The sequence below is a fragment of the Electrophorus electricus genome, chromosome 13 (assembly GCF_041902795.1).
Source record: "Electrophorus electricus isolate QZ-2024a chromosome 13, ASM4190279v1, whole genome shotgun sequence".
Classification (NCBI taxonomy): domain Eukaryota; kingdom Metazoa; phylum Chordata; class Actinopteri; order Gymnotiformes; family Gymnotidae; genus Electrophorus; species Electrophorus electricus.
Window position 1 is genome coordinate 2,854,537 of NC_137509.1, and position 6,889 is coordinate 2,861,425.

At 38.4% G+C, this 6,889-nt stretch overlaps 2 long non-coding RNA genes across 2 annotated transcripts; both read left to right on the plus strand.

Annotated features, from left to right (window-relative positions):
- Positions 1-494: 494 nt before the first annotated feature.
- On the plus strand, positions 495-1,532 carry LOC145643448 (uncharacterized). The gene is made up of 2 exons (XR_014115850.1): positions 495-599; positions 966-1,532. It is a non-coding gene; the product is annotated as an uncharacterized LOC145643448 (long non-coding RNA).
- A 2,517-nt stretch (positions 1,533-4,049) lies between these two features.
- On the plus strand, positions 4,050-6,802 carry LOC145643456 (uncharacterized). The gene is made up of 3 exons (XR_014115857.1): positions 4,050-4,513; positions 5,144-5,179; positions 6,464-6,802. It is a non-coding gene; the product is annotated as an uncharacterized LOC145643456 (long non-coding RNA).
- The last annotated feature ends 87 nt before the right edge of the window (positions 6,803-6,889 follow it).

Here is a 6,889-nt window from a genome sequence, read left to right on the forward strand (position 1 = left end):
ACAAATAGTTTATAGAATCACATTTTACAGGATCAATATACCGAAACAATGGCCACCTAATTAGAAGTTCTTTCTCAGAATTCATGTATATGTGGATTTGCAAGGGAAATCTATTGTTGCTTGCTTTAAATTCTCTTCTCCAGTCTGCATGAGAAGAGAATCTCAAGAGAATCTCAGTATTGCTTCTGAACTGAATGAGTATGTGAGGACATTTTCTAGAGGCTCTTGCAATGTCATGTCCATTACATGTACAGCTGAGTTGTATAGTACAAAAATAGGAATGCAAATAACAGCCATTGTCCAATGGGTGTATTGATGTGACCGTTATTTATTTAAATTGTTGGTGATTTGTTTGGTTGTTCTGTTGTTAAGGATATTTAAATTCTTTGGGAAATATTTTAATTGACTATTCCGTGGTTTATGTGACTTTTATTGTGACATGATTAAATCTATATTGTGGACAGGAAGTGTTTTAATTGCTTGTTTGAGCCGTGGCACCATCGACTGTGTATGGGTGGAAACCTTTATAAAGGTAACAGAACAAATAGATGTAATGGCATATGAGATTGACTTTTAATATTCTGCTGAAGGTGAACAAGGTAATGTTATTTAATTGTTTGTTCACTATGTATTGTTTGTTTTGCATATGGTCCCTCGGCGAACACCATTTATCTAGTGTAAGTTTGGCTGTAGCGGTCATGCGGATGTGCTTGGTAGCGAACAGCTAGTTAGTTAACAACCTGAATCATGAGAAATGTGTCTTCATATCTACGTGTAAGAGTTGTGAAGGGAGTAATGATATGTTTCGGTTGTAGATTGGGTTTTATACTGATTTTATTAGCAAATGATTTAATGTATTTTGGTGTCGTATCTAGCTAATGAAGTGGAACGAAAGTGGATATAGATTGTGGATTGTTTGGGTAACACTATTTGAAATAAGTGTATTTTTTCTTTCTCTATTACAGTGTGCCTGTGAAACTGTCGAATAAAGGAACTATCAGTTTTAGAGACGATCTATTCAATGAGGATTCTACATAAACCAAACCGTATAAACCATCTGATATATTCTTCACAGCCACCCCAACCTTCTGACTTCTTTATTTTCTGTTTCTCTTTTTTCTTTTGTTTTTATTTGACTTGTTGCTGATTCTACTTTGTGTCTTTTCTCTCTTTTTAGCTTTGTCCGAGTTTTATGTCCTCCGCTCTATTTCCACTGAGCTGCAACAGGCTCTCAGTATGTTGTGTGCCTGCAAATTTGCATTGCATGTAAGTTTTCATTAACAGTGTAAGAAAACTGGTTTTCAGCATTTGTTTCTTTGCTGAGCTCCACCCTATCACATGTTATTAAGTTATGATTTATGTTTATAAAGGGTCAAATTCTAGCTGTAGAACATTACATTTTTAACAAACTTGGAAAATTAGTATGTTGTATTTATAAGGGTCTGTTATGAAATGTTTCCATTTGTGTTCTTGAACAGAGCTGTAATTCTTTTGGCAAGGTTTTACACTTACAAATAAAGGGAGTTAAGAGAGTTCTTGTGGTTTGGCTTCTATGCTGGTTCAGCTCTGTGCATTTAGTCACTGAGAAAGGGGAGGAGCAGTTCTGCTCTTTCATTCAGTTTCTCACTGAAGACAAAAATAAAACAGCTACACATGCACATTCACACCATGTGTAGCTTCTGTGGCAGCTCCTGTATTTTTGCAGCACAACAAGGTGTCTGAACTCACATACATGAGCAAATAGGCAAAGAATGGACTTTTCACTGACTGTGTAGATGTCCATGTAGCTAATGCAGCATCATATTTCAGTATCACATGTAGAGGTTTCTGTTTTAATTACCTCAATCCCACTTGCAGCCAACACCAGAAACAGGTGCACATGAAAGTTAAACATGTATCTGACCCCAAATTGTAATAAATCAGTAATTTGGGCAGAGAATGAGCTATTGTATACCACAGTGCAAGTTATGAGAATGTGGATAACCAACTTTATAAACTTCTTTATTGCTAAGACAGCCTGGTATGTCAGATTTAACTTTTAAAATGGACAAATTTAGGATTTAACCTATTGAACACAAGCAGCAGATATTTAGATTCTTTACAGGAAGATTGTGTTAGGAATTTATAAAACTAAAGCTGGTACTTAGTGTATTGTTTAATCTGATAGTATTTAGCATTATGTTATATAATGCTGTATAAGGAGCTGAGCTTCACATTTTTCCAGCTTGCATATGGTAGAATATTGATATTGATACAGTCCAGAATAACAGTTGACCATTTGTAACCCTCATCTCTGACAGGACATGGACATGCATAACCGCTGTAGAGGAACTTCACAGAACAGAGTCTGGACAAAGAATCTGGTTGCATTCCATGCTCCACACAGTACAGTTACAGGGAGACAACAGGCAGCAATAATCAGATCCAGGCAGGAATAATCGAATACAGCTCAGTAACTGAGTGCACAACTTTAGTAACTTGGTAAAACTGGTGAAGATGAAGGAGGAGTGAATACTTGTGCATAAATGAGTTTGGGAATGAGGCACAGGTGATGTAAATTAAGGGTTTGAGCTGGGGTAGGGCAGATGAGTAATAGAACAGAAAAGTAGAGCACTGGAGCGAGACTGGATGGGAGGCAAGAGGCATAACAGCTCCTTTTTTGTAGTGGGTGGTGGCACGACCGTTTCTGCAGATGTGTAGGACACAGAAGCAGTTCTTACAGCCATAGTGATGCCTTCAACAGACACCTAAAACGCCTCCAGTTGTGCAGTTGTATTTCTCTGAACACTGATACAGAAAGAACTAGGCTACAAATCACACAGACTTCACAGTAAGGGGTGGGGAGTGACTGGAAACCAGTGGTCAGTAGTTTGTGGGGAGGTTGACCTTGATTTAGCAGTCTGTGGCCTCTGATTGGTCTGTGGAAGCGAGGCAGAGAGAGTGGCAGAACAACCAATGGCTCAGTAATTTTACTTATTTCAACCAGTAATATTTGAGAACATTATAATGTCTTATTTATTAGAAGCATCTCAGCACAGCAAACTCAGTGCACCATGATCTATGTGCACAAGTGAGGTAATCAGTGAAGTCAGTGGTAACTCAGCAGTTAAGGTGCTTGACTTGTAATTGGATGGTTGCTGGTTAAAGCGCTGCCACTGTTGGGCCCCTGAGCAAGGCCCTTAACCCTCAGTTGTACTCAGTCATAATTGTAACTTGCTTTGGATAAAAAGCGTCAGGTAAATGTAGGTTATCAATGACATGAACACAACAGCATTCCACCATCCAATATGAGTATTAATATATTTGTGTTCATAAAAATTTTACAGAAAGTGCCCATAGCCAATTAGTAAAAGCTACACGCACATCAAACTTACATACCACATTCACGTGTTGGACAGAGATGAGGTGTTTTATAAGGGGATGTGGTTTAGGTTCTATTCTAGTCTAGCAGAGATGGAACTGAAACACAATGAATGACTTCTTTAAATGTATCTATTTTTAAACTTCAGATACCTGTATATAAAGTTACACATTATGGAATAATAGGATACAACCCTGAAATAGTTTTGGTAGTCCAGACTGTCACCTACATACTGGCCAGTCTCAGTTTACCAACATGCTGGTCCTCAGCACCAGCTCACCAGGTAAAGGACAGAGAACAGAGACACACAGCAGCACTCAGTCCCAGCATGCATCTCCATGGTGACCACCGCAGTAAGGACAGATGGAGCTGGATAGATAAAGTTTATTTCACACCTCATTTGACCAATTCTGTGGGTAAAAGCAACAAGCAGTTTAGAGTTTAACCCCATGAAAACAACATATTCATAACCTGATTTTATACTACGACATTTTTCACTCTGATACGACACTAGAGGTGTCAGTAACAGAACCTTCTCACTTCACATGCAGAGCCAGCAACAGTTCACTCTGTACTTTCTCTGCAACTTACTGTTGCTATTGCTCCTCACCACCATATTTGGACATGTAGTTTTAGGATTCTACATTTTAGCACTCATTTCAAAGTACCATGCATGAAGATGGCCATTACCTGACTTGTATTTAGTATATGCAATTATATTAATGCCTAATTTGCCAGTTCTGTTTTTAACTGACCAGTTGTCTTTGTTACTGTATCAGACTGTAAGGTATTGTAGGTGACTGACTTCATTTAATTAAATGCTATTTCCAAAAATGTATGTTCATAAAATAACTGATGTCACATGCCTTGCATTTAATATGATATATCACTATTTATTTATTTATTGGAGAGGATTTAAGTAGTTGCTGAAGTATCAATTGCATATATTTTTATATATGCTAATGATGTAGTACTCAAGTGTAACTCAAATTAGTTTTTGTAAAAATGAGAAATGGGTGAATTTTCATCTGCACCTCTCTGTCTAACTGTAAGAAAACAGGAAGTGCTGAGGCTTTAACACTCATTATTTCTCATTGTCAGTCAGTCACTAGCAGGACAGTATGGACTTCTGTCCTCTCTCTGCGCTGCTCTGTGAGTGAATTATGCCATTATTATGTTATTAGAGTGAATGCTAATATGTTGTTAATATGTAGTCTGAGGATCCTGAGTAATCAAGTTCTGTGTGGTTAAATCAAGTTTTGTAGCTCAGCTGGATTTTAAGTTATTTTTATGCTGAAGTCAGTGTAGAGAGTTTCAGTTTAAGGTACTTTTGACATTCAAGAAATATAAGGTCCAACTGACTTGCTCTTTGGATTGTAGACTTGGATTGTAATGTTACTTATTGATTATATCAGGAGTTGGATTTCTCTGTTGGTATATTTGTACATTTGCATGTTAATGTTTTCAGGACTTTCATTTAATCATTTAATCAATTAGTGACAGGTATTCAGAAATTGACGTTACTTAGTCTGTTCCAGGAAGATGTTTATGTTCATAGAGTGAGTGACAGGATAACAGATAAAACAGTACAAAATGAACAAGTATTGATTTGGATAAGTTTACATGTGGATTTGAGAATAATGTAGCATAGTGTTTGAACCAGCATTAATACAGATTCTGTGAAACTTCGTCAAATTCAGCTCTGCAAGGCACTTGGAGCCTGTGATAGAAGTGAATGTGTCCTATTAATGCATAATGTTGTTTACGCCTCCACATTTCTAGTGCTGCTTCTGCTCATCTGCATCGTACAAGCTCAAGGTGACTCATACTCATATCTTTATTTAGTTGAGAGGTGGGCAGTTTTATTCACAAGGGCCAGTGGGTCTGCAGATGTTAAGTGCATTGAAGGTAGTACACACAGATAAAATGACCAGTCACAATATGATTAATCCATTTAATGAAGACTGAAACCAGCTGGTTGAGTGTAATAGCAATGTGTTTGCTCCTTGGTTGGAATAAAAACCTGCAACCACAGCCCTTGGTAGATAAGATTGACCACCCAAGATATATTGAAATATTGCAGTTGCATTCAATGTTGTAGTGGCCATATGGCAAGCAGACCCACTCAGAGACAGGAAACAGAGTCTTTGCTCTTTATTACACATACCTCACACTTACTGGCAAATAGCCACAAGCTCCATACTAAAGCAGAAACTGAAAGAGAAGTACACAGACATAGATGAAGAGGATAGATAGGAACAGAAACTCCTCCAAAACATGTGCAAAAGAATAATATGAGCCAGTGTGAGTTTCTGGGGCTACTTAGCTCATCCATATAGAATCAGCTGACAAACAGCAATAACAATAACAAAATGTTAACACACCAGTATATCCATGTGTACACATCAGCTATTTAAACAAGACTTGATGTACCCTGAATATCAAGTGTAACAGTCTCTCAGAACAGCCTGAGGTTTAATCTAAAAGACACTGAAGCACCCTGGTAGCCAGTCTTCATACTGAAGCACCCTGGTAGCCAGTCTTCATACTGAAGCACCCTGGTAGCCAGTCTTCATACTGAAGCACCCTGGTAGCCAGTCTTAATACTGAAGCACCCTGGTAGCCAGTCTTCATACTGAAGCACCCTGGTAGCCAGTCTTCATACTGAAGCACCCTGGTAGCCAGTCTTCATACTGAAGCACCCTGGTAGCCAGTCTTCATACTGAAGCACCCTGGTAGCCAGTCTTCATACTGAAGCATCCTACCTGAACTCTCAGCTCCCACTTACTCCTTAACTTGAGTCCTTTTTGGTGCTGAGGGTTGTGAAGCCAAACCCGTCTCCCAGGAGCAGCAGCTCGTTCTGCTGGTCTGTTTCCTACAGCCCTCACAGATCTGTCAGAGCAGCTCTCTCACCACTTCTCTAAGATATTCTTTCAGCACAGGTAGAAGGAACCTTCACCCAATAATATACAGGTAGAATTAACTCACATCCCATAATATACAGGTGCCAGATGGGAACCACTCAGAACTCATGCATTTAGAGTTGGGGTCCACCTTCCTCACCAGAGTTCGCACACTTCAGTTTCCTCCTTTTTCTCCTAGTTTCAGATCCGAAACCTCTCGTCAGTAGTGACCAAACAACTGAAACTGAAGTTGCAGACTCAGAGACAGGTAATCATGTACACAGATACACAAAGAGGGTGGACTGAAACAGGGAACAACTTCCAAATATGCAGGTGAATAAGATTCAATAGGAGATCAGTTCTTAAAATTCTCCAGTAATAATAATACAATATTGACATATTTTAAACATGTTCACTAAGTAATTTACGTGATGTATATGTGATCTCTCATCCTGCTACATGTAAGGATTCTGGAAGTGACATTCTGAGCTCAATTTTTCTTATTTGTTGTGAAGTTAAAATGAGAAGAGTATTTTCAGTGAGCATAAGATTAGCATTTTAACTCTTTGTCTACAAAAGGGAAACTCACAGTATACTCATGAAGGTCTTTGTGTTTTTAAAACCT